The sequence below is a fragment of the Theropithecus gelada genome, chromosome 2 (assembly GCF_003255815.1).
Source record: "Theropithecus gelada isolate Dixy chromosome 2, Tgel_1.0, whole genome shotgun sequence".
NCBI lineage: Eukaryota > Metazoa > Chordata > Mammalia > Primates > Cercopithecidae > Theropithecus > Theropithecus gelada.
In genome coordinates, this window is record NC_037669.1 from 189,426,821 (window position 1) to 189,453,811 (window position 26,991).

The window sequence follows — 26,991 nt, forward strand, 5'->3', positions numbered from 1 at the left end:
CCGCGACGAAAAAAAAATAAGAACGGCGAAAAAAAAAAAAAAAAAAACAAAAAAAACAAATAAATAATAAAAAATAAAAAATACAAAGAAAAAAATTCCATAACCACACAACTAGGCACATTATGTTAAAATTGTTAAAAAACAAATCTCAAAAAAAGATTTTTAAATGAGACAGGGAAAAGAGTAATGTCATCTTAAAGAAGCAACAAAAAGATTCATGACTGACCTCTGAATGGAAAGAATGAAATGTAGAAGGCAATGATATGACAACTTTAAAGTGCCTCAGGAAAATCAGTGGAACCTATACTCTATACCCAGCAGAATTTTTCTTCAAAATGAAAGAGAAATAAATATATTGTAAGAGGAAAAAAAGAGAAAGAATTTGTCACCAGCAGTATCCACTACAAGAAATTATACAAGGATATAGAAATACAGAAAGGAAAAAAGAATAATAATAAGAAAAAATACATGGTTAAATTTCAATAACTATTCACGTTACAAAAAAACAGTAATTTTGCATGGAATTTCAAATTACCTAGAGTTGGCCGGGTGCGGTGGCTCATGCCTGTAATCGCAGCACTTTGGGAGGCCCAGGTGGGTGGATCATGAGGTCAGGAGATCGAGACCATCCTGGTGAAACCCCGTCTCTACTAAAAATACAAAAAATTAGCCGGGTGTGGTGGCAGGTGCCTGTAGTCCCAGCTACTCAGGAGGCTGAGACAGGAGAATGGCACGAACCTGGGAGGCGGAGCTTGCAGTGAGCGGAGATCACACCACTATACTCCAGCCTGGGTGACAGAGAGAGACTCCTTCTCAAAAACAAAACAAAACAAAACAAAACAAAAAACACCTAGAGTTAAAATTCATAAAAAATGTAATGCAAAAGGCAAGAGAAGGATGCATGAAGTTATCATGTTCTAGGATTCTAGCAGTACTGGAGAAGTAGTAAAAAGTAATACACGTATTAACCCATAATGAGTTAAGTATAAGTATGTACACAGTGATCTCTAGTGTAACTACTAAAAGGATGAGAAAAATGTATAACTAACTGTATTAATCCATTTTCACACTGCTATAAAGATGCTACCTAAAGCTGGGTAAGTTATAAAGAAAAGAGATTTAATCAACTTACTGTTCCACATGGCTGGAGAAACCTCAGGAAACTTACAACCATGGTGGAAGGTGAAGGGGAAGTAAGCCATGTTTTACATGGCAGCAGGAGAGAGAGAGAGTGTATGCAAGGGCAACTGCCAATTTTAAACCATCAGATCTCATGAGAATTCCCTCACTGTCACAAGAACAACATGGAGGAAACTGCCTCCATGATCTAATCACCTCCTACCAGGACCCTCCCTCAGCATGTGGGGATTACAATTCAAGATGAGATTTGGATGGGGACACAGAGCCAAACCATATCACTAACCACTTATTGGGAGGAAAGTAATAGAATAATAAATTTTTTTGATTAATCAAAAAATAAGGCAAGAAAGAAAAAAGCATAAATGTGTTAAATGGAACAAAAAGTAATTGTGTAAATAAATATGAACATCAATAATTACATTAAACATAAATAGGCTAGATACTTCTATTAAAAGACAACATTTTTAGAGTAGATTGAAAAACCCCAATAGCTATATGCTGTTTACAAAATGAACACTTTAAATACAAGGACTTAGTTTCCAAAAAGAAAAAAGACATACCATGTACAGACTAACCAAAAAAAGTTGTCGTGACAGTACTAATGCAATACAAAGTACATTTTTAAAGACAAAAACATTACTAGAGATAATGACCAACATTTCATAAGGCCAATGGGTACATTAATCAATAAGTTACAACAATTTAAATGTTAATGTACCCAATAGTAGTTTCAAAATATATAAGCAAAAATTAATAAGATTAAAATAAAAAGTAGATAAATTTACAGTCATAAAGATTTAACACATTTCTGTGTACAAAGATATAGATACAATAAACAAATTCCTTGATAAATACAACTTGCTAAATTTGACCACAAAAAATAATATACCTGAACACTTCTATATCTATAAGATATATGTAATTTATTGTTGAAACTCTACCCTCAAACAAAACAAAGCAAAAACAATAACAAAAAAAATTCCCAGTCCCAGATAGCTTCATTGGAAAATTTTCCCAAATATTTAAAAAAGAAAGAAAACCAATCTCACAAAATTCTTCCAAGAATTTAAAAACTGGGGAATTCCTCTCTGTTTTTTATGGGCCAGCACATCCTTGATTTGAGAACTGGCAATAATATTACCAGAAAGGAAAAATACAGACTATAGACCAAGATCCTGAAAAGAAAAATATAGATTATAGATAAAGTATCAAAAGAAATTATAAGCAATGAAATTAAACAGCCTGTAAAAAGGCATACATCATGATAAAGTAGAATCTATTCTAGGTATCAAGAATAGCATGATATTTTAAAAAAACATGTATTTTAGCACATTAATAGAGAAGTACAAAAAATATATAATCTTGATAGATGCAGAAATTGTATGATATAATTTACCATCCATTCATGATAAAAACAAACTCTTAGCAAACTATGAATAGAAGGAAACTTTCTTAATTTGACAAAAAATATTTTATAGAATGCCTACAGCAAACATCAGATTTAATAGCAAAATATTTAAAACTTTGCCCTTGAGATAAGAAAGAATGTAAGGATGAAGCTATCATCACTTCTATTGAACATTATATCAGAAATCCTACCCAGGGAAAAGTCAATAAAAAAGTAAAAGTTTGTACATACCTAAAAACACAAATTCCAAATATATAAAGGAAAATTTGACACTATGGACAGATACACACTTATAGTCGGTGCTTTAAACACATTTTTCAGAGTAACTAATAGAACAAGCAAATAAAACAAAAACAACTGAAAGAATAGAAAAGACTTGAACAACACGGTGATTTGACCAAATTGGCATTTGTAGAAACTGAAGAAAATCCATTTTTTTCCAGATGCCACAAATGTTTACAAAAAAGGGAGTATATGCTGTGCCATAAAGTGAGTCTAAAAAACTTTCAAAACATTAAAGCTGTATAGAATATATTCTCAGACAACAGTAGAATTAAACTATAAATCAATAAGAAAAGATTTCCCAATTAATTTGAAATCAGGTTATATACTTTAAAATAACTTGTGCTTTAACATAAAAATCTTGTTAATGAATAAAAATGAGAACATGGCTATAAATCCTAAAGACATTGAAATGATAGTAAAAACTGCACTCATAAGTTGAAGAAAATACACAAAGAAAACTACAGGCTCTGATAAAAAAAAGTGATAACAATCCTACATGACATATTTCAAAGAAAAAAATAGACGATGCTTTCAAACTCATTTTATTGCAATGGTATTAGAAGAATGGAAAGTTACAGGTTAATCTCTCTCATGAACATAGGAACAAATATCCAAAACAAATCATTAGCAAACTGAATAAAATGAGTAAAGAAGATAATCATTACCTAGTAGGATTTATTTCAGGAATGAAAGGAATGTTTAACAATAGGAAATCAATCAATATTGTTTTCCACATTAATACACTCACAAAGGAAGATTTCAACAGAATGCTTTCAGAAATTGATAACTCTTGCAGAAAAAAAATAGTAGGACTGTAGTAATATAAATAATGCATTTCATTAGTTTGAGCTAGCACTTATATAGTATTTAACATCAAACAATAATGGGCCTAAGTTATTTTCAAGCATACACGAATAAAACATTCTCTTGAGTCCACATTCTTTAAGAGCACAATGGGAATTCCAATAGATTCCCAAGAGTTGATATCACACAAAACATAGTCAATTATTAAAATCAAGTAAATAAATAAGAAATTAATTAACATTTAAAAACAAATTTATTTAAAAGCAAAGCAACATTTAACAACTTATAAAGAGATAATCGTAATATAAAATATAAGATAGTTTTAAACAAAGGAAGTATGTATAAACACTGTGTGATGCATTTGTTTTAAGAAAAATGCTATAAACAAATAGGATAAGGTTTCAAGTCAAAAAGCTAAAAAATAAAAAAGCACAAAGAATGTAAAAATGGTAAAATCAGAAATTAATGAAATGAAAAAGGAGAAGAAATTATCAGATGTAAAAAGCTGATTATTTGAATAACTAATAAAACAGACATATGTGAAAAAAATAATTGAGAAAAGGAGAGCAATCCCAAATAAATACTGAAAGGAATATGAGAAGAAAAATATTATAAATACAATTTAATTTAGAGTATATATGAAAGATACCATGAACAATTTTTGCTAATAAATTTAAAAATTTGGATAAGGTACAAAATATAAAATATATAAATGATAAAATTGGCAAAACAAGATTTTTTTATACTGACAGACTGAAAACTTTAAAAAATTGTATTAATAGTAAAAAAATTTCTCTAGCAGTTTTGTACGTGAATTCCTTCAAATCTAAATGGAAAAGATAATTCCTTTTATTTGCAAACTGTTTCAGAAAATAGAAAGAAGAGGTAAATTATGTAACTCATTTTAATTTCCTGGACATATACAATTTTATTCAGATTGAATAATGAAGAAATAGAAAATCTCAATATACCAATAAGTAACAAAATTACATCAGTGATAAACAGTCTTAAGGCTACAATTATAGTCCAGCATTACTAACAAACATAGATGCACAAATTCTAACTAATATAAGACCAAGTAGAATTTAGCACAGTACTACATATATAAAAATGTGAACAAATAGGGGCAGGCGCGGTGGAGAACTTTATGAGGCCGAGGCGGGTGGATCAGGAGGTCAGGAGATCCAGACCACGGTGAAACCCCATCTCTACTTAAAAAAAAATACAAAAAAATTAGCCGGGCGAGGTGGCGGCGCCTGTAGTCCCAGCTACTCGGGAGGCTGAGGCAGGAGAATGGTGTGAACCCGGGAGGCAGAGCTTGCAGTGAGCTGAGATCCGGCCACTGCACTCCAGCCTGGGCCACAGAGCAAGACTCCGTCTCAAAAAAAAAATGTGAACAAATAACATTTATTCTAAAACAGTAATTCAGCATTATGAATCTATTAATGTAATTTATCAGATGTACAGGTTTAATGAAGCTATGGGAAAAGGTAGGCAAAAAACAGAATTCAACTTGAAAGTAATATTTAATTTATTTTATATATTAAAAAGATCTGAAGCAATTATGACAAAACCTTATCCCACCTGGGTGTGGGTACTTGTGCCTTTACTATATTACTCTCTGTAGTTTTCCAATTTTGTAATTTTACAGCCTATTCTCTACTAGATTGCAGGAAGGTTTTCTACATTATCAATAGATAAAGCTATTTCTTATTGAAGAAAGCCTGTAAAAATCAACCTCCTACTCTTTTGACCCATTCAATTACAACGGGGCTTTTGCCTTTGCTTATAAAAAAAAAAAAAAAAGCCATTTTATTGCTGTGAATAAAAAAATCAGATCAACCTCAAAGGTCATGAGTGACTTTCTCTGAGGTTTCTTTGTTCTTAGCTCAGTTCAGGGATTTAAAATGACACCTCTTTCCCTGAGAAAGGACAGCCTATTTTCCTCTGGGAAAGCACTGCTTTATGTGGTGTGAGGAAATGGCAGATCACAGTACCTCAGTCAGGCTGTGAGGTAAGATGCTGCAGCTCACGATGTGGCAACTGCCTTCTGCCTTCTCTTTTAATGTAAGTATTTGATTCCATTAAAGGCCACCGGCCTCATATGAAACTGCCTCTGAGCCAGATTCAGAGATACTCATCTCCACAGGATCTGCTTTCACCTGACACACCATCTGTCTCTCTCCTTAGAGAGACACAGAGGAAAAGCAACTGTGGAATGTAATCACCGAGGTCGCTAGGCTATTGAACTCCCAGCTTGCTGAGATTCAGCTAAAAGCCTCCGTTCCTTTGCTGCGAGAAGGAAGAAGAGTCATTTTTGCACTTAACTGAAACTGTATTCTTAAAATGATTGATTCTCTTATTCATCAACATCACTGAATTAAACTAAAATAATGATGATGATGATGGTACTAATTTCAGCAAAAACAAGAAGTATTAGTCTTTTTCATTATCTTCAGTCTTACTAGGATTATTTGTACGATTTAGGTTTCTACTCTTGATTGAAGATGGCCCAAGAGCATTGAATAGGATAATGTACCTAAAAATTTAGCACAGTGGTTGACGATGATACGTGTTACTTTATAGTTTCTACCCCTAACCGCATCAAGAACCTCTTTGGTTTGTAAGAGTTCACACAAGGTGGGATTAAAAGACGGGTGGCGGGATCATTGAGGGATTGAGGAGAAGACAAATAGACTTTGAATTGGCTTCGTGATAGTTTTAGAAGTATCTGGGTTATCCTAGGGTACATTGCCCCTAGATTCAAGTAAGAGGGAAGCTTCACATGAGTCTTAATATAGGGTTAGGGAAATTTTTTTCTGTGAAGGGCAAGATAGTACATATTATGGGCTTTGTGGGCCACTTGGGATCTCTGTTACCTATTCTTCATTGTTTTTTGTTTATTCTGTTTTGTTTTGTTGTTTGTTAGTTTATTTTTACAACTCTTTAAAAATGTAAAACCATTCTTGACTGGGCACAATGGCTCACACCTGTAATCCCAGCACTTTGGGAGGCTGAGGCGGGCGGATCATTTGAGGTCAGGAGTTCGAGAATATCCTGGCGAACAGGGTGAAACCCCGTCTTTACTAAATATATAAAAATTAGCTGGGCGTGGTAGCACATGCCTGTAGTCCCAACTACTTGGGAGGCTGAGGCAGGAGAATTGCTTGAACCCGGGAGGCAGAGGTTGCAGTGAGCCGAGGTCGCGCCACTGCACTCCAGCCTGGTGACAGAGCGAGACTCCGCCTCAAAACAAAAAACAAAAAGCCACTCTTATCTCAAAGGATATATAAAAACAAGTTGTGGGCTAGATTTGGCCTTCAGGCTATAGTTTACTGATTGCTACTGGAAATGACCCCCCTCTGGTTATTTTGTGGTTGCATGCCTTCATGCGGTACAAGGGGTCCTTGCAACCAAGGGAATGTATCCTCCTAGTATTCATAACACGTTTCTAGGCTTTGCCCTATTTACCAAAGAATATTATGCTTAAATGATACATAGTCCACTTCCAGGGCCTGTACTGGATTCTTCATCAGCTCCTTCCTCAAAAGGCTTGACTGGTAGACAATGAAGATAGGATAGGAAGAGATGCTGATGAACTGTAGGGAAGTATCCTGAGGCTAACATTCATGCTACATTGTTCTGGTCTGGAATTCCAAGATGTCTGAGAATTTTAAATTTAAAACTGGCCTTAGGCCAAGTGCAGTGGCTCATGCCTGTAATCCCAGCATTTTGGGAGGGTTAAGTGAAAAGATAGCTTGAGTCCAGGAGTTTGAGACCAGCCTGGGGAACAAAGTGAGACCCCCCTCTGTACAAAAAATACAAAAAATTAGCCTGGCATGATGCCATGGGCCTGTAGTCCCAGCTACTTGGGAGGCTAAGCTGGAGGATCCCTTGAGTTTTGGGAGGTCCAGGCTGCAGTGAGCCATGATTGTGACACAGCGTTCCAACCTGAGTGACAGAGCAATACCCCGTCTCAAAAACACAAACAAATGAACAAACACACTGGCGTTTAATGTTATGTAGGTGTATCTTTCAATAGAATATAGAACTTTATTTTGATTAATAGTTTGTTAGTTTGTATTTACAACTTCAAAATATTTAAACATATAGTATATGGGCCTTTATTTGTACTCCTACTCTGAGCTGCACAAATATTGAAAGTAAACCTGTCCCAGGATATCCAGTACTCTTTCTTTGGAAAAAACTACCAATTCCTAAGTTACTCTCAGAGTATCCATAATAAATCTATTGCAGATATATATTCCCAACAGTTGTCCTTTGCATAAATTATACCCAATCAGAGAGGCTAGAACTGAGCCAACCTCTATATTCCACACTTTTGTCCCAGAAGTTCCACCTTAATATATGCAATCTAAGAGTCGTATTCTCAGATCCCTTTATTCAGTATCACAAATTCAAATGCCTACACAAAGGAGAGGGAAAGCACCTTCTAAATGGGGCAGCTACCATTCGCTTCCAGTGACCGCTATCATAAGAATAACACTGGTCAGGAGTTTAAGACCAGCCTGGCCAAGATGGTGAAACCCTATCTCTACTAAAAATTCAAAAATTAGCCGGGTGTGGTGGCAGGTGCCTGTAATCCCAGCTACCTGGGAGTCTGAAGAAAAGAATTGCTTGAACCCGGGAGACAGAGGTTGCAGTGAGCCGAGATCATACCACTGCACTCTAGCCTGGGTGACAGAGCGAGACTCCGTCTCAGGATAAAAAAAAAAAAAAAAAAGAAGAAGAAGAAGAAATCTGGAAATCTGAGTTCATATATCAAATCTTCAAATTTTTAAAAGTTGACACTAATTTACATTTTTAAAAGTGTATGTTGTTCAAGCAAACCTCTTTGTAGACTGCATTTAGTCTTCAGCACAGTTTGACTTTCACCTTAATGCTTTCTGCGGTATTCCGATGGTTAATTCTGTGTGTCAACTTGGCTATGCCAAAGGGTGCCCAGATGAAACATTATTTCTCAGTGTGACTGACAGCATTTCTGGATGAGATTAGCATTTGAATCAGTGGACTCATTAAACTAGAGTGCTCTTTCCTATTAGATGATGTATGTTGGCATCATTTAATCTGTTGAGGGCTGGGATAGAACAAAAGGTAGAGAAAGGAATGATACAGTTTGAATGTTGTCCCCTCTAAATCTCATGTTGAATTATAATCCCCTATGTTGGAGGTGGGGCCCAGTAGGAGGTGGCTGGATCATGGGGATAGTTTTCTCATGAATGATTTAGCACCACCCACTTGGGCTATCCTCATGGCAGTGAGCAAGTTCTCATGAGATCTGGCTGTGTGGCATCTTCCTTCTCTCTCTCTCTCGCTCGCTCACTCTCACTCTCTCCATGTGATGTGCCTGCTCCCACTTCACCTTTGGTCATGAGTAAAAGATCATTGAGGCTCCCCAGAAGCTGAGCAGATGCAGGTGCCATGCTTCCTGTACAGCCTGCAGAAGCATGAATCAATTAAATCTCTTTTCTTTATAAATCACCCAGTCTCAGGTATTTCTTTAAGCAATGTAAAGAATGGCCTAATACAGAAAATTGGTACCAGGAGTGGGATATTGCTATAAAGATACCTGAAAATGTGGAAGTGACTTTGGACTGGGTAACAGGCAGAGGTTCGAAAAGTTTGGAGGGCCTAAAAGAAGGCAAGAAGATGAGAGAAGGTTTGGAATTTCTTAGAGATGGTTAAATAATTGTGAGCAAAATGCTGATAGCAATATGAACAGTGAAGTCCAGGTTGATGAGGTCTCAGATGGAAATTAGGAGCTTATTGGGAACTGGAGCAAAAGTCACCCTTGTCACACCTTAGCAGAGAACTTGGCTTTATCGTGTCCATGCCTTAGGGCTCTATGGAAGTATGAACTTAAGAGTGGTGACTTAAGGTATCTGGTGAAAAAAAAATTTCTAAGCAGCAGTGCTTTTGAGATGTGTTCTGGCTGCTTCTAACAACCTTCATTCAGATGTGGTAGCAAAGAAAAGATTTAAAGTTGGAAGTTAACATTTAAAGAGGAAGCAGAGCATAAAAGTCTGGAAAATGTGCAGCCTGGCCATGTGTCAGACAAAGAAAAAGCACTATATGGAGAGGAATTCAAGGAGGCTCTGGAGCAGCCACTTGATAGAGGTATTATCCTGACTAAAAAGGAGTCAAGTGCTAATAACCAAGACAATGGGGGAAAAGGCCTCAAAGGGCATTTCAGGGCTCTGTGAGGCAGGCTCTTCCATTACAGACCTAGAGGTCTAGGAGGAAAGAATGGTTTTATAGGTTAGGCCCAGGGCCCTGCTGCCTTGTGCATCCTTGGGACATTGCTCTCTGCATCCAGGCTGCTCCAGCTCCAGCTTTGGGTCAAAGGGCCCCAGATACAGTTCTGGCCATGACCCCAGAGGGCACAAGCTGTAAACCTTGGAGGCTTCTACATGATGTTAAGCCTGTAGGTTCTCAGAATGCAAAAGTGAAGAAGGCTTGAGACCTCTACCTAGATTTCAGAGGATGTACGGAAAAGCCTGGAAGTCCAGGCAGAAGACTGCTGCAGGGGCAGTGCCTTTCTACTAGGGAAGTGCAGAGGGGAATTTTGGACTTAGAGGCCCTATACAGAGTCCCCACCAGTGAACTGCCTGGTAGAGCTATGGGAAGAGGGCTGCCACCTTTCAGACCCTAGAATGGTAGATTCACCAGGAGCTTGCATCCTGCACCTGGTGTAAAGAAAGACTATAAAACATTTGAAAAGGCATATTCTGAGCCAAATATGAGGGCCATGACTCATGACACAGCCCTAGGAGAGCCTAAGAACATGTATCCATGGTGGTCAGACTACAACTTGATTTTATACATTTTAGGGAGACGTAAGACATTGATCACTGCATTCAAGATGTATACTGGTTTGGTCTAGAAAGGGGGGACAACTTGAAGTGGGGACTTCCAGGTCAAAGATGAATTCAAGAATTTTCTAATTGGCAATTTGTTCGAAGAGTTATTAGCTAAAGACCTGAATTCAATAGAAAGACATATCTGGGTTAAGATAAGGGGTTGTGGAGACGAAGTTTTTGTGGTTGTTGTTGTTGTGTGTATTTGTGTGTGTGTGTGTGTGTGTGTGTGTGTGTATGGAGAGAGACAGCAAGAGAGAGGGAGAGAAGAGAGATAAAAATATATATATAGTTATGTTTCTCTGGAAATCTCAGTTTTCCTCAGAGGGAAGCTTCTCCACTGTTCTTGTTAATCCAGTGTGTGACCTTCTCATGTATACTCTATGAGCTACAGATATAATGGAAAGAACATATAATTGTGAGTTGGGAGACTAAGGTTCTAGGTCTATTGCCTGGGACTCCAACTTTTCACATTGAAAGGCTCATGTCTCAGGAAACCCCTCAGTCCCCAGCAAATCAGGAGAGTTGTCTTCACTGTTATGCGAGAAGATCTGGAACAAGTTGCATGTAATAGTCTTTCATTCTCTGAGCTAAAGAGATTGGCTAGGTGATACTCTAATTCTCATCCAGCTTTTGTATTTTTCAATTTTAAAAAGTTTTATAGTCAGACAAGTGAGTTAAGAAAAATTTAAACATGCTAAACTTGGTTTTATAGCATTGTACTGCCTTAACACTTATAATAAACTTATAATCTGTTTATCACTTTTTTCAGATCTATATATAGCAACAGAAATTGGTTAAAACTTTGAGTTTTCAAGTCATGGCAATACAGAATTATTAACATCAAATGTCAATAGGAAATATCACCTTTATATTCCCATTTCACACATGCAGAATATTTCCTTATACTGTAAACAACTCCTAATGGCCAGAAAGCATTATCATTCCCTCCTTTTGTCCCAGCAGAGAAAATGTACCAAGGATACACAACAGGTAACTTATGGCAACACATTTGACATAATTATTTCCTATATTTTGTTCTCAAGAGTAACCTGTGTACAACATCCCCTGGTTTCTCTGCTGCTAGGATAGATTATTAGACTCAAGTAATCCTGCAAGTGTAATGGTGTTGACTATATTTATAGAGATGTGATAATGTGCCACAGGGATGGGTCAAAATCTAAGAGCAAAGCAGGACACAGAGAAGATTTAAATCCTGAACTGAGTGCTGGGCAATGCCGGAGAACAGCTTTGGAAATAGAAGATTTGGGTAGACATCCAAGGCAAGTTTCTGCCAATTAATTATGAGCAATGCCACCAACCATTCTTTTTTCTAATTTCAAGTAAATTTTTTCCTTTTAAAAACGTTATTGAGATATAATTTACATGTCATAAAATTCACACTTTTTTAGGGGTACACTTCAATGAATTTCAGTATATTTAGAGAGTTGTACAACTATCCCCCAAATCTAATTTTAGAACATTTCCAACACCCTAAAAAGAAACCTTATACTCATTTAACGTTACTCCCTATTCTCACTTCCAGCCCCAGGCAACCACTAATCTACTTTCTGTCTTGATTTATGTGCCTTTTCTTGACATTTCATGTAAATGAAATAATGTTCTATAAGCAACGTTGTTTGCCTTCTTTCACTGAGGGTAATGTTTTTTGAGGCTTCTCCATGTCGTAGTGCTTTGTTCCTTCGTATTACTGAATAGTATTCAAGAATATATCACATTTTGTTTACCTGTTCGTGAGTCGTTGGACGTTTGGATTGCTTCCACTTTTTGGCTGTTGAGAATAATGCTGTCATGAGTGTGCATGTATGAGTCTATGTATAAGAACAAGTCATTCTTGACTTGATTGTTACAAAATTGAAGTTTGTAGCTAAGTTGGGTTTTTGTTGTTGTTGTCATATAATAAATTTCAGGGAAATAAACAAGTATCCCTGTAAGTCTCACTCAATTCCATCCTGTTGGCAAGAGTGAAAACAATGACTTTTCAGAAATCGAATAGGAAGAGGGAAGTAACCTTGAGGGCAGCCCTGGGAGTTTGCCAGGCGTGGGAACATCATTTTTCAATTGTGTTGTAGAATGAAAAGGTTGAGAGTGGTTCTATTCAGTCACTAATTTGGCTGCACTCATTTCTGGAGGATTTGTCTCTGAATGGACAAGAGAATTTTTCAGTGGACCTACAAGGGGAACGCTTTGGTTCTAGGCTGCTGCTTTGTTTCACTCAAAGCTAGGTCTAAGAATGACATTTTCCCTTTATATATGCTCAAGGAAGCTAGCATTCTATTGTCTTCTTTTTGCAGATCCTGCTAGAGATTTATCTCTCAACCTTCCGCTTTCCCTAGTCCAGAGATGACTATGGAGCAGAACAGTCTCACTAGTTTTTCTCCCTCTGCTCACGACTTAGGGTTTTATTATTAACTTCAACAGCTAATGAGAATGAAAAACAAACAAAGCAATGTGGGCAGTGGCAACATTACCTCAGGACTGACAGCATCATAATAGTAGTCATTCCCTGAGATACAATAAAATATAAAGAATTGCTTTCCTGTTTCATTCTAAAATATCCCTGGCAGCTCAGGCAGTTTCTCCTTCTTAATGATTTCTGGCTAGTACTGTTATTCTTTCTTTCCTTGGAGTGGAGCTTCCCCTCTCCTCCCATTGTTCTTTCAGCCCTTTCTTTTCAATAGTCCTTCTCTTTAGCACCCAGGACTGAAAAAGATAGATAAAGATAGATGCAGGACAGATGTATGAATTGTCTGAGATTTCTTAGTTCCAGTGGATTATGGGGACCTCAGGTGAACCTCAATCTTCTGGTTTTATTATTCATTCGGATCATTCCCGCCACCTCTCCAGTAAATGCAGAAAGAATCAAATACGGTTAATCGCAGACTGTAATCCAAATGTCTTTGATAGTCCAATTGTCAGTCTATGCTTTGAACACTGCCAGAGGTTGTAGTAATTTTTTTTTGCAATGACTTTTAAAGCATAGATTCCTCCCTGAAGTCCTTTGTTAAGAAGACTTGGGATGAAAACCGATTACAGCCCTGATGATACTCCATGCCTGGGGCCAGTCATTGCCTGCTGCTCCTTCCCTGTGTTCCAGTCATTCTAAACACAACACACAAGTCAGAGATTTGCCTTTGCTTTAAAAGGGCAGCATCCTTCAAACTTCCCAGAATTTCAGTGGTCATAACGGTGTCCTTAACAGGGGCAGAGAAACTAGCTAGTTAAAAGTATTGGCTGGCGTGGTGACTCATGCCTGTAATTCCAGCACTTAGGGAGGCCAAGGCAGGCAGATCACAAGGTCAGGAGTTAGAGACCAGCCTGGCCAATACGGTGAAACCCCGTCGCTACTAAAAATACAAAAATTAGCCAGGCATGGTGGGGTGTGCCTGTCGTCCCAGCTACTTGGGAGGCGGAGGCAGGAGAATAGCTTGAACCTGGGAGGCGCAGTTTGCAGTGAGCCGAGATCATGCCACTGCACTCCAGCCTGGGCAAAAGAGCGAGACTCTCTCAAAAAAAAAAAAAAGAATATTTGACATGCCAGACTAAATTTCTTTTAAATAGAAATCCAAACTGTTGTGAGAGATATTAAAATAATATTACCCTACTATGATACAGTGACATTGGCAGAGAGGTTTTGTGTTCACGCCTCTCTTTTTATTTTTCATTTAATTGGAGTTCTCTTGGTTCTTTTGTCAGTCAGCTCTGTGGTTGAGTGTTGGCTCCGCTGAGCTGCTGCACAGCCTTTATAAGATTCTAAGACTAATAAATAGGGTGATCAACTCTCCTGGTTTGCTCGGGACTGAGGGGTTTCCTAGGACATGAGCCTTTCAATGTGAAAAGTTGGAGTCCCAGGCAAATGGACAAGTTAGTTACCCTATTAAAAACATGAAGGATTAAATGATACCTATCTACAGGTTGTGGTGAGGATTCTGAGCCAATAACAGAAAGCCTAGTGAAAATAAGTTTTAAATGGCCGTGCGCGGTGGCTCAAGCCTGTAATCCCAGCACTTTGGGAGGCCGAGACGGGCGGATCACGAGGTCAGGAGATCGAGACCATCCTGGCTAACACAGTGAAACCCCGTCTCTACTAAAAATACAAAAACTTAGCCGGGCGAGGTGGCGGGCGCCTATAGTCCCAGCTACTTGGGAGGCTGAGGCAGGAGAATGGCGTAAACCCGGGAGGCGGAGCTTGCAGTGAGCTGAGATCCAGCCACTGCACTCCAGCCTGGGCGACAGAGCAAGACTCCGTCTCAAAAAAAAAAAAAAAAGAAAATAAGTTTTAAATAAATGAAAACTGGTTTTATTCAATTTGCTTTCACAGTCTTTCTACTTGTTTATTTCTCCACTTGACATCTGCTTCAGTTGGTGAATCAAACCTTCCAGAAGACCAGAATCGTATCAGTATGATTTTTTCAATGAAGATTTTTTAAAGTTTTTTAATTGTGATAAAATGTACAGGACATAAAATTTACACTTTTAACCATTTGAAAATGCACAGTATAGTAGTGTTAAGTACATTCACATTTGCTGTGCAACCAGTCCCTGGAACTCCTTTCATCGTGCAAAGCTGAACCTCTGTACCCATTAAACCATAACTTTCCACTCACCTCTCCCGCTGTCCCCTGGGAACCACCATTCTACTGTCTGTCTCTATGAATTTCGTGTTAGGTACTTCATATAAGTGGAATAATACAGTATTTGTCTTTTGTGACTGGATTATTTCACTTTTCATGTCCTCAAGTTTCATCCATATCGTATCATGTGTCAGAATTTTTTCTTTCCTTTTTAAAGGCTGAATGATATTCCAATACACACACACACACATACACACATACACATACATACACACACACATACACACACTGTTATTTTGTTTATCCATTCATCCACCAATGGACACGTGGGTTGTTTCTATCTTTTAGCTATTGTGAATTACACTACTATGAACACAGGTGTACAAATATCTCTTTGAGATCTTGCCTTTAATTCTTTTGAGTATATACCTAGAAGAGGAAGGTCTGGATGGATTCAGGCTTCCTAACCTTTAATGCACATACAAATAACCTCAAAAGCTTGTGGAGACACAGACTCTTATTTGGTAAGAGTAATAACAGAGAGTCTGTATTTATAAAAAGCGCCCAGGTGATGGCCATGCCACTGTTGGGGAGATTACACTTTGAGATGCAAGGGCATAGAGAAAAGTAAAGTAGCTTGGAAGTGAAGAGACTTGAGTTATATATGACTCTGGCTCTGCCAGTAACTGGAGGTATAACCATGGGTGTCACCTAAACTCTCTGGGCCTATTACACTATTTTAAAAGTGAAGGGCTTGGACTAGATGACTTATAAGGCCATTTTCTTCTGATATTCCTTGATATCACATCTGCCTAGGATAAGTTTTATTTTATTTTATACACTTGCAATAAAATACACGGAAAATAACTCATGTGCTGTAGAACCGAAAGGATTGCTGTGGGTCTGGAGAGCCATGAAAATTAGATCAACAATTATAAATTATCAGACAGATGAGGAAAAAAGAGCAAATAGACTTGCACAGAAAGTGGGGCCTTCTCAACTCTGCCAGTTCAAATTTATGAAGGTATTTATCGGCTTCACCCTGGGCTACTGTGGCGGCCATTTCTATTTAAAAGAAGAGGATGCAGAACAATTTTATGGCCAACTATAGGGAAAAAACTTTCATCTGATCTTCATTAAAAGGAGAGTGCCTCTAGTTACATGTAGATTCTGATTCAGGGACAAGCAAGGTGAAGGAAAATGAACTAAGGGTTAGAGCAGTGTTGTACTGGTAAATGCTTTGCCATCAGCTGGGAGGGGGAAACACTGATTTGTAGTATTCGCCACTGTGTAAATTATCCCACGCATCTACTTTTCATTGACCAAAACAACACCAATGGGTTAACAAAGTTTCTGAAATTTTAGCAATCAGCTTTCATAAACTATTGTAAGTCAGCTCTAACACACTACTGAAAAGTAAGTGTTCTGTAACTGACTTATTGAGAGTAGACAGAAAAAAAACTCTCCTAATAATCTCATTTTCCCCACTATTGCAGTAGTCCTCAATCCTGGCTGAATATTAAAATCATCGAGGTAGCGTTTAAAAAACAATCACAAGCAGGCTCCATCCCAACTCAACTAAATCAGAAATTTTCGGGGTAGAGGCAAAGGGAATTTTTAATGTTTAGCCAGGCACATAAAACAACGAGAAAATGAACAACAAAATGTCAGGAGTAAGTCTTTACTTATCCATAATAACATTGGTTGTAAATGGAATAAACACTCATTCTACAAGGCCAGTATTACCCAGAAAAAGACATACAAATAAAAGAAAAGTATAGGCCAATATCCCTGATGAACATTGATGCAAAAATCCTCCACAAAATACTGACAAACCGAATTCAACAACACATTTAAAAGACCATTCATCACAACCAAATGGGATTTATTCCAGGGATGCAAGGATTGTGCAACATATGCAAATCAATCAATGTGACACATCATATCAACAGAATGAGGGACAAAAACCATGTGATCATTTCAAATGATGTAGAAAAAGCATTTAATAAAATTTAACATCTCTTTGTAGTAAAAAGCCTCAAGAAACTGGATATAGAAGGATACCCAGAAAGGATAGAAAGAATAGAAAGAACATACCTCAACAAAATAATAGCCATATACAACAGACCCATAGCTAGTATTATAGCAAATGGGGAAAAACTGAAAGCCCTTTCCTCTAAAATCTGAAACATGACAAGGATGCCAGCTTTCATTACTAATATTCAACATAGTACTGGAAGTCCTAGCTGAGAGCAGACAAGAGAAAGAAATAAGGAAAAAAAGAGCATCCAAATTGGAAAGGAAAGAGTCAAATAATCGTAGTTTGCAGATGATATGATCTTTTATTTGGAAAAAACCTGAAATTTCCACTGAAAAACTATTGGAACAGATCAACAAATCCAGTGAAGTTGCTGGATACAAAATCGGCATACAGAAAATCAGTAGCATTTCTGTATGCCGTCAGTGAACAATCTGAAATAGAAATCAAGAACTTAATCTCATTTACAATTGCTATAAACAAAAGAAAATAACCAGAAATGAACTTAACCAAAAAAGTGAAAGATGTCTACAGTGAAAACTATAAAACATGGATGCAAGAAATTGAAGAGGACACCAAAAAAAAAAAAAAAAAAAAGGAAAGATATCTTATGTTTATGGATTGGAAGAATCAATATTGTTAAAATGTTTATACTGCTCAAAGCAATCTACAGATTCAACGCAAGCCCTATCAAAATACCAAGACATTCTTCACAGAAATAGAAAAAAACAATTCTAATATTTAAATAGAACTACAAAAGACCCAGAATACCAAGCTTTTCTGAGAAAAAAAAGGAACTGGAGGAATCACATTGGCAGACTTCCAATTATTCTAGAGTTATAGTAACCAAAACAGTATGGTACTTTCATAATGACAGACACAGATACCAATGGAACAGAAGTAAATCCATACAGCTACAGTGAACTCATTTCTAACAAAGGTGCCAAGAACATAAGTTAGGGAAAGGATAATTTCTTCAATAAATGGTGCTGGGAAAACTGGATATCTTACATAAAGAAGAATGAACCTAGACCACATCTTTTGCCATATACAAAAATCAAATCAAAATGAATTAAAGACTTAAGTTTAAGACCTCAATCTATGAAACTACTAAAATAAAACCTTGGGAAACTCTCCAAGACATTGGAATGGTGAAAGATTTCTTGAGTAGTATCCCACAAGTGCAGGCAACCAAAGCAAAAATGAACAAATGGCATCATAACAAGTTAAAAAGGTTCTGCATAGCAAAGGAAGCAATCAGCAAAGTGTAGAGAAAACCCACAGAATGACAGAAAATATTTTCAAACTACCCATCTGACAAGGGATTAATAACAAGAATACGTAAGAAGCTCAAGCAACTCTATAGGAAAAAAATCTAATACTCTGATTTAAAAATGGGCAAGAGATCTGAATAGACAATCCTCAAAAGAAGACATACAAATGGCAAACAGGTGTATGGAAAGGAGCTCAACATCATTGATCATCAGAGAAATGAAAATCAAAACTACAATGAGATATCATCCCACCCCAGTTAAAACAGCTTTTATCTCAAAGACAGGCAATAACCAATGCTGACGAGGATGTGGAGGAAGGGGACCCTGTAGTACACTGTTGGTGGGAATGTGCAACCCACTATGGAGAACAGTCTGGAGGTTCCTCAAATAACAAAAAAAAAAGCTACCATATGATCCAGCAATCCTACTGCTAGGTCTATACCCACCCCCACCCCCCAAAGAAAGAAAATCAGTATGTCAAAGAGATACCTGCACTCTTATGTTTATTGTAGTACTAGTCACAATAGCCAGGATTCGGAAGCAATGTGGGTGTCCATCAACAGACGAATGGATAAAGAAAATGTGGTACATATACACAATGGAGTTCTATTCATCCATAAAAAATAATGAGCTCTGGTGAGGCGTGGTGGCTCCCGCCTGTAATCCCAGCAATTTGGGAGGCCAAGGCAGGGGGATCACTTGAGGTCAGGAGTTTGAGACCAGCCTGGCCAACATAGTGAAACCATGTCTCTACTAAAAATACAAAAATTAGCCAAGCGTAGTGGTGCGAGCCTGTAATCCTAGCTACTTGGGAGACTGAGGCAGGAGAATCACTTGGATCTGGGAGGCAGAGGTTGCAGTGAGCTGAGATTGTGCCACTGCACTCCAGCCTGGGCGACTGAGCGAGACTCTGTCCCAATAATAATAATAATAATAAATGAGATCCTGTCATTTGCAACAACATGGATGAAACTGGAAGTCATTAAGTTAAGTGACATAAGCCAGGCACAAAAAGACAAACTTTGCATATTCTCACTTATTTGTGGGAGCTAAAATTTAAAACAATTGAACTCATAGAGGTAGAGCGTAGAAGAATGAATACCAGAGGCTGAGAAGGGTTGTGGAGTGGGGAAAGTGGGGATGGTTAATGGGTACAAAAATATAGTCATGTAGAATAAATAAGATATAGTATTTGATAGTACAACAGGGTGACTACAGTCAACAATTTATTGTACATTTAAAATAACTAAAATAGTATAATTGGATTTTTTTCTACATAAAGAAAAAATTATTGAGGCAATAAATAGCCCATGTACCCTGATAGAATTATTATTCATTGTATGCCTGTATCAAAATATCTCATGTATCCCATAAATATATACATTTACTATGTACCCACAAAACTTTTAAAAATATTTTAAACTTGTGGTATATTTACACAACGGCATGCTATTCAGCAATAGAAAGGAATAAACTACTGATACAGCCCACAACACAGGTGAATCTAAGAAACATGTTGCACCAAAGAAGCTTGACACAGAAGAGTATACATTGCATGATTCCAGTGATACAGTGATAAGTTTTGCCAAACATACATCAATTACTACTCCATAATCAATTATTATGATCAAGGTAATGAGCACACACCCCATCCTCTTAAGTTTCCTTGTGCCCTTTCCTACTTTCTTCCTCATACCACTACCTGTCCCACAACTTCTCCTTAGACAATCACTGGCATTTCTCTCATAGACTAGTTTGCATCCTCTAGAGTTTTACAAGAATGGAATCATACTATATGTAATATTGTTTGACTTTTTAAAATCATAATTATTATTTAGGATTTATTGATGCTGCACATATTAATACATTTGTTTTGTTTGGTTTTAATTTCTGGGACACGATGTCGCTCTGTCACCCAGGCTGGACTGCAGTGGTGAGATCACTGCTCACTGCAGCCTTGATCTCCTGGACCTCCCACCTCAGCCTTCCAAGTAGCTGGGACCACAGGTGCATGCCACCATGCCCAGCTAATTTTTATTTTTATTTTTTCGTGACAGGTTTTTACCATATGGCTCAGGCTGTTCTCAAACTCCTGAGCTCAAGCTATCTACCTGTCTTGGCCTCTCAAAGTGCTGGGATGACAGGTGTAAGCCACCACGCCTGGCCCAATGTGTTTCTTTGTATAACGGAGTAGCATGCTCTTGTATGGATATACCATCACTTATCTATTCACTGTTTCCTCACACACTTTCACTGTTCAATACTCTCAGGTGAAGACTCTCAGGACACTCTCTGAAAATCTCTAGAGTCCTTTTCCCTGTAGCTCTCTCCACTTTAGTACCCTGCCTTCATATGCTCCAGCCACATTGGCCTCCCTGGAATCCCAGCCCAGGGAGTTTATGAGGCTCCACCCAGGTTCCCCAACCAGAGTTGCAGCCTGGAAACTGTGGTCTGGGCACAATCACAGGCTTCATTTGATTTGTCTTTCTCAGAAATCACCGTCCTTGGTTGCCGGATGTCCATTTCCCACTTATTTGAACACCGTTGCTCTCCCTCTTGTTCTCTCTCTATTTTTTCTTCAGGAGGGAGAAAAACTGGTTCCTATTATTTCATTTTGGTTGGCAGCAAATGTTCCCTTGGTATGCCTTGGATAAAACTTAGATGTTTTCTAAATTCCCAACTGGGTCTCAGTTAAGCATGAAAATGACAAAGTTTTCATCTTTGGGACTCCTCAATATATTACAGTTCGGTTGAAAGTCATGCTGTTATTCACGCCGCCATTCTGCTTTACATATCTGTGAAGGCATTGATATCTAGAAGCTCTGTAAAGTGACTCCTCATACGATCTTCATAAAAGGGTATGCTTTCTGCTTTTGGTCCAGCCCACCCCCACACGGAGGCATGGTATACTCAAACAACATTGGACTAAGCATATGGAGTCACAGGTTCTAGTTCCAGTGCTGCCTTTAATATACAGTCTGACCTTGGACAATTTTCTTTGCCTGTCTCAGCCTCAAATTTCCCATTTATAAAATGGTTTGGGGTGAATAGAGTAATGACCTTTAATTTCCCTTCCAGAACTAAGATCCTTTGTTTCTAATTTGTGTCACGTCTCAGTTGTTTCAATGTTGCTTGTGAAAAAAGGGGGGTCCCAGTCATCTCACGTCCCTTTCTTGCTGTGAACCAAGGCTGAGACTTTTTGAAGGATACTGAGTGGTTCAATCTATCCTTGTTTCCTCTACTCTCTTTTGCTGTCTGCAAGGAATTGTGGTTTATGGTAGCTTTTACCTCCATGGTCCTCCAGGGACAGAAACAGGAGAGGCCGGAGTTAGCAGAAAGCTTCTCTTTTGTGGCCTGCTTCATTGAGAATGACTGGCTCTCCATTTGTCTGTGTTAAAAAAAGCCAATCAGCAGACTTAGGACCCTGGGCTCTTTCACATTCTTTCTTGGCTGATCAGTGATTCATAGAGTCCATTAAAATGCCTGGATGACCAAGAGCTCAATTTTCCCAGATGAAGCCCGCTTGGCAGAAAAGAGGCTATTTCTCCCTTAGCAACCAGTGAAGAGTCAGCATTTGTGGCCTTCAGGAAGTACATCTTGGCACACTGTATTAGCCTCTCTGGCACTGCCTGGTGGCCCTGGTCCAGCAGACAGCCAGCCAGCATTCAGGTGCATGATTGCTCAGGCATTGATGTGTGACCAGGCTGACGGTGCAGATTTGCTTAGCAGAGGGGGCTTATTACTTCCAGGCTCTCTAGAAGAACATGCAAGAGCTGTTTATTGTGAGACATTTCCCAAAGGTGGAAGTTTAGGTGATTATACGCTTCCCTATTCTAATATATAGTGAGAAATATAGTGAGGTGATTTGTAAAACATGAAGGTTATCAAGTTTCTAAACAGCGAAGCTGAAGGCTATTAAATGGGCTTCATAATGGGTCTATCTCACTGTAAACTCAGGGATGTGAATGGGCTTTAGAATTTAAAAGGTTCCCATGTAAATGTTAGTATTATTGCCCACTTTCCTGAGTTTCTGTGTTTTCTAGTTTCTGATTCTGCTAGGGAAAAATGTTCTTTTAAATGAGTTTCTCAGTTGCCCACTGCCTGACCCAATTCCATTCTTGGTGTTGATGTTCCCTCTTACGCCTACATTTCCGTTCCTGTCAGCTCAGGGATTCTGCTCCAGCCTCTCCTTTCTTCCTTTCTCCTGCCTCCATGCTGACAACTCTATTCACCTGTAGAAAGTGGCTTCTGAGAGCTCTCTACTTCTCTGTTGCCCTCACTGCTCCTGAGGAGAACATCTGGTTCAGATCTGTCACTGCCGACGTGTTACAGGTCAGTTCTAGCTAAGCTCTAACAGTGACAACCACACCAGCAACCACTACTGCCTGAGCACCTAGCATGGATCAGATCAATGTGTTTCGTCCCTCCAAACCTCAAAACAACACTATATAATATAACAATATAATATATAATAAGGTACACACTTATTATAGACATTGAGTAAACCAGGAAACAAAAACTCAGAAGTTATATAACTTCGTTCAGGAGAAAAATAAGAAGCAGAGGCAGCATTCCAACCCAAATCCATTTGTCTCCAGAGTTTACTGGATTTTTATAATACAGAATGTTTCTCTTGGAGGTAGATACTTTGTATTTCACAGGATACTAACCAAATAGTGTCTGGAATAGAGGGAAGCAAGAATCATGACCTAGAATTATCTTCACAATGAAGGTAAACTTACTTTCTGAGCACAGATAGGCAGCCCCAAGGAGGATTTTCTTGTGTAGTTAGTAAAGATAGGCTGGGATTTACTTCACTGATTTTTCAATGCAGTTCTCACTCATTTAAAGGCAAAATTAATGTTACTGGCTTCTGTAAGGTAGATGCTGTAGTAGACACTTTCATATAGAAGGCAGCTTACAAACAAAGTATTACAAAGATACATATACACAACTAGATTTCAAGATTGGTGGGTATGGGACACTCCACATCCTTCCATAAGGAATAATATTTCAATCATCGTTTAGCAGAAGGCACAGAAGGATTTGAATTACAAATTTTAAGAATAGAGCAATGTTTTCACAATTAAAATAAAATTCATCAAGTGGCTTCATTTAGGTACTTAAAAATTGTGACCTTAGGATGACATGCTATTTTCTATTCAATAATTCAAGTAGACCTTAACCTTCTGTCTAGATTTTTGCATATATGAAGTGTCTCAGAAATACACTGTTAATAGCTACAGCAAGGACAATGATAATGAAATCTACATAACTATATTTTAATGGCACCCTTCACAAAGGCATTTTGTTTTCTTAGAAGAGTGCTTATTCAGACTATTTTGGGATAGGTCAAACTCTCTTGACAACAGGGTTTTCAGAGGTGAACCCCTCAGTGGGAAAGTTTACTGATAGAATTGTGAGTTTCTGTTTGACATCAATTTGACATGTTGCAACCTTCATTCCTAACTCCACAGGACAGAACTTTCTAGGGGAAGATAAATTGTTTAGTGAATAAGGTAAGGATGCTTACTTATTTAAAAGGTGCACAGTATCTGATAACAAAGTTTTCGAGTTTTCTGATCCTCTGATTCAATGGGCATTTTCCAGAAGATTGTCAATAACATTCGAGGAGCACTTTTCTGCTTCTTTCTGCATATGTAAATGTTTTAGATTTTGTTACCTAATGCCTTGCTTCATCCTTGGATATAGAGCACAAATATATTTTTCTTTAATCCTTAACCTACTAGCTTCTTAATTAACGAAGCCCAGTTCCAAACAGATTTTCAGAGGTTTTAAATTCTCCAAATAGGATTTTCGTAAAAGTCTACCTCTCCAGTAACTCCACTGTCTTCCTCAAAGCCACTCCACATGGTTCTTACAATTCTAGTAAAAATACTGTCTTTGCCCTGTAAATTCAGCATCAAGGCTAAGACCGAAAAGCCACTTGGTTATGATATGAATTCTGCAGCTGCTACCTGGTAAGTCATCTCAGACAAATTTATGCTTTTGAAAACTTATTTACATTAATTTACTAACAATGTACTCTTCATTTATAATCAGTATGTCTGGAGATGGAAGCAATTATGTAACATCCAGAGTAATAAGGTAGAAATTTCAAATCACCATCATGTGTACCTTACCCTGGCATTCCAAGCTCTCCACAGCTGACAACCATCTAGCTTCCAGCAATATGTCCCATGTTTCCACACGCTTCATGCTCCCAGTCCTAAGAGATTAACTCCTCATTCCACACTCACAGCCTATGCCTCTGACCCCTTGGCTTTGGCCATTTTTGTTCCTTCCACCTATAACATCATTTTGTGTACATCCTCCATTAGCAACTATTGAACTTTTCCTATTTTAAGGCCTAGTCCCACATCTACACCAAATAATCCCTATTCCTCAACCACAGTCAGCTGAAATTATGTGCTTCCTTCCTAGGCTTTCCAAGGTCATTTCTATTCCATGTTTGTCACTTAATAAATTATTTTTTATTGGGACAGAAATTAATATAATTTATTTCAGAGTATTCCTGTCTCTATTACCAGACAGCAAGTTCATTGAGGGCAAATAGACTTCCTCGAGCATCTCTTTATCCCAGCCAGGTCCTGATAGAGACCAGCTGCACTGAGTTGAATTGATGCTACAACTTACAGTGTAATCAAAGGCCACAAGAAGCATTTGCGGACAGTAGCCCAGAAGTGTCCTGTAAGAGTCCAGGAGATTACTCTTGGTCTGTTCGATGCTTTTCTTTGTTTAAACCACAAGATCTGTAAAGTCAGATTCTGTCATTTGAAAATTTCACAGTAAATGTGATAATTAGGTAATCCAAATTGGCCTGTCATCGAAAAGGTCATTTCCGAGAAGAAAATCCTTATTATCATTAGTCCTAATGAAGCTTTATTTCTAAGGTTATTACCTTCTTCTGATTTGCTCTTTCTTTAATCTGGAATATTCTTTAACTATTAAGAATACTTACAGTGTTAGCCCTACCAGACTTACATGGATGGATACCTTTCATTGGCGACACCACCCCTTACCCCAGCTAGGGCTTACAGGGATTTTAATTTGTTATCATCCTTCCTCTAGGGAAGACTGTGGTTTGTGGTAGGCTAAGTAAATTGTCAAACATGTTTATTTTTCATTCTCCTTTTCATAGTCTTTAAACATATTTAGTCATCACTCCTTGGGATTCTTCCTTAATTCTCTTGGAGCTTTAATCAGTGGTTTTCAATTGGGAATAGTTTTGCCTGGATTTTATCAATGTCAGAATTCTGCTCCAGCTTCTCCTTTCTTCCTTTTCTCTTCCTTCACTTTGACAATATCATCCACCGACCCACTAGATGGGTGGCTTCTGTGAGCTCTCCACTCTGGGTATTCTCAAGCTATATCTGAAGACAATTTTTATTGTCATAATAAGGAGCTGCTGCTGTTGGCATCCCATGGGTCGAGTCCAGGGAAGGGATGTGGCTAATTGTATCGTGCTCCACAACAAAGTGTTACTGAGTCTCAAATGTCAATAGTACTACTCTAACTGTAGATGAGATGATGAGAGGAAACATTCAGTCATTCTCTGGATACTTTCTTTATAATGATTTTATGTGACTATTAGTGTCTGTCTCTGTGCGCAGTTGCTGAATGTCCTTCAGCACCCTCTTATAATTCCTACCTAGAAGTTAAGGCTTTGGATCTATTCTTAGTATTTGATTATTTTTTTAAAATTTTTTAACTTTTATTTTAAGTTTAGGGGTACATGTGTAGGTGTGTTATATAGGTAAACTTGTGTTATGGGGATTTGTTGTACAGATTATTTCATCACTCTGGTATTAAGCCTAGTACCTGTTAGTTATTCTTCCTGATCTTCTCCGTCTTTTCACCCTCCACCATCTGATAGGTCCTGATGTGTGTTGTTTCCCTCTATGTGTTCATGTGTTCTCATCATTTAGCTCCCACTCATAAGTGAGAACATGTGGTGTTTGGTTTTCTGTTCCTGTGTTAGTTTGCTAAGGATAATAGCCTCCAACTATACCCATGTTCCTGCAGTGGACAGGACCTCATTCTTTTTTATGACTGGATAGTATTCCATAGTGTATGATATAGTTTGGCTCTGTGTCCCCATCCACATCTCACCTTAAATTGTAATAACATCCACATGTCAAAGGTGGGACCAAATGGAGGTAATTGAATTAGGGGGTGGACCCCCCTTGCTGTTCTCATAACAGTGAGTTTCATGAGATCTAATGGTTTCATAAGCATCTGGCATTTCCCCTGCTTTCACTTCTCCTTCCTGCCAACTTGTGAAGAAGATGCCTTGCTTCCCCTTCTACCATGATGGTAGAGGCCTCACCACCCATGCTGAACTATGAGTCAATTACACCTTCTTTCCTTCATAAATTACCCAGTCTCAGGTATGTCTTTATTAGCAACATAAGAATGGACTAATGCAATAAATAGGTACCAAGATGGTGGGGTGCTGCTATAAAGATACCTGAGAATGTGGAAGTGACTTTAGAACTAGTTAACAGGCAGAGGTTGGAACAGTTTGGAGGGCTAGAAGAAGATAGGA

The 26,991-nt window shown here is 38.0% G+C and overlaps 1 protein-coding gene across 1 annotated transcript in view; it reads left to right on the plus strand.

Annotated features, from left to right (window-relative positions):
* LOC112619436 (elongation factor 1-delta-like) overlaps positions 1-26,991 on the plus strand; it is a 111,237-nt gene that overhangs the window by 1,229 nt on the left and 83,017 nt on the right. The window lies entirely within an intron of this gene.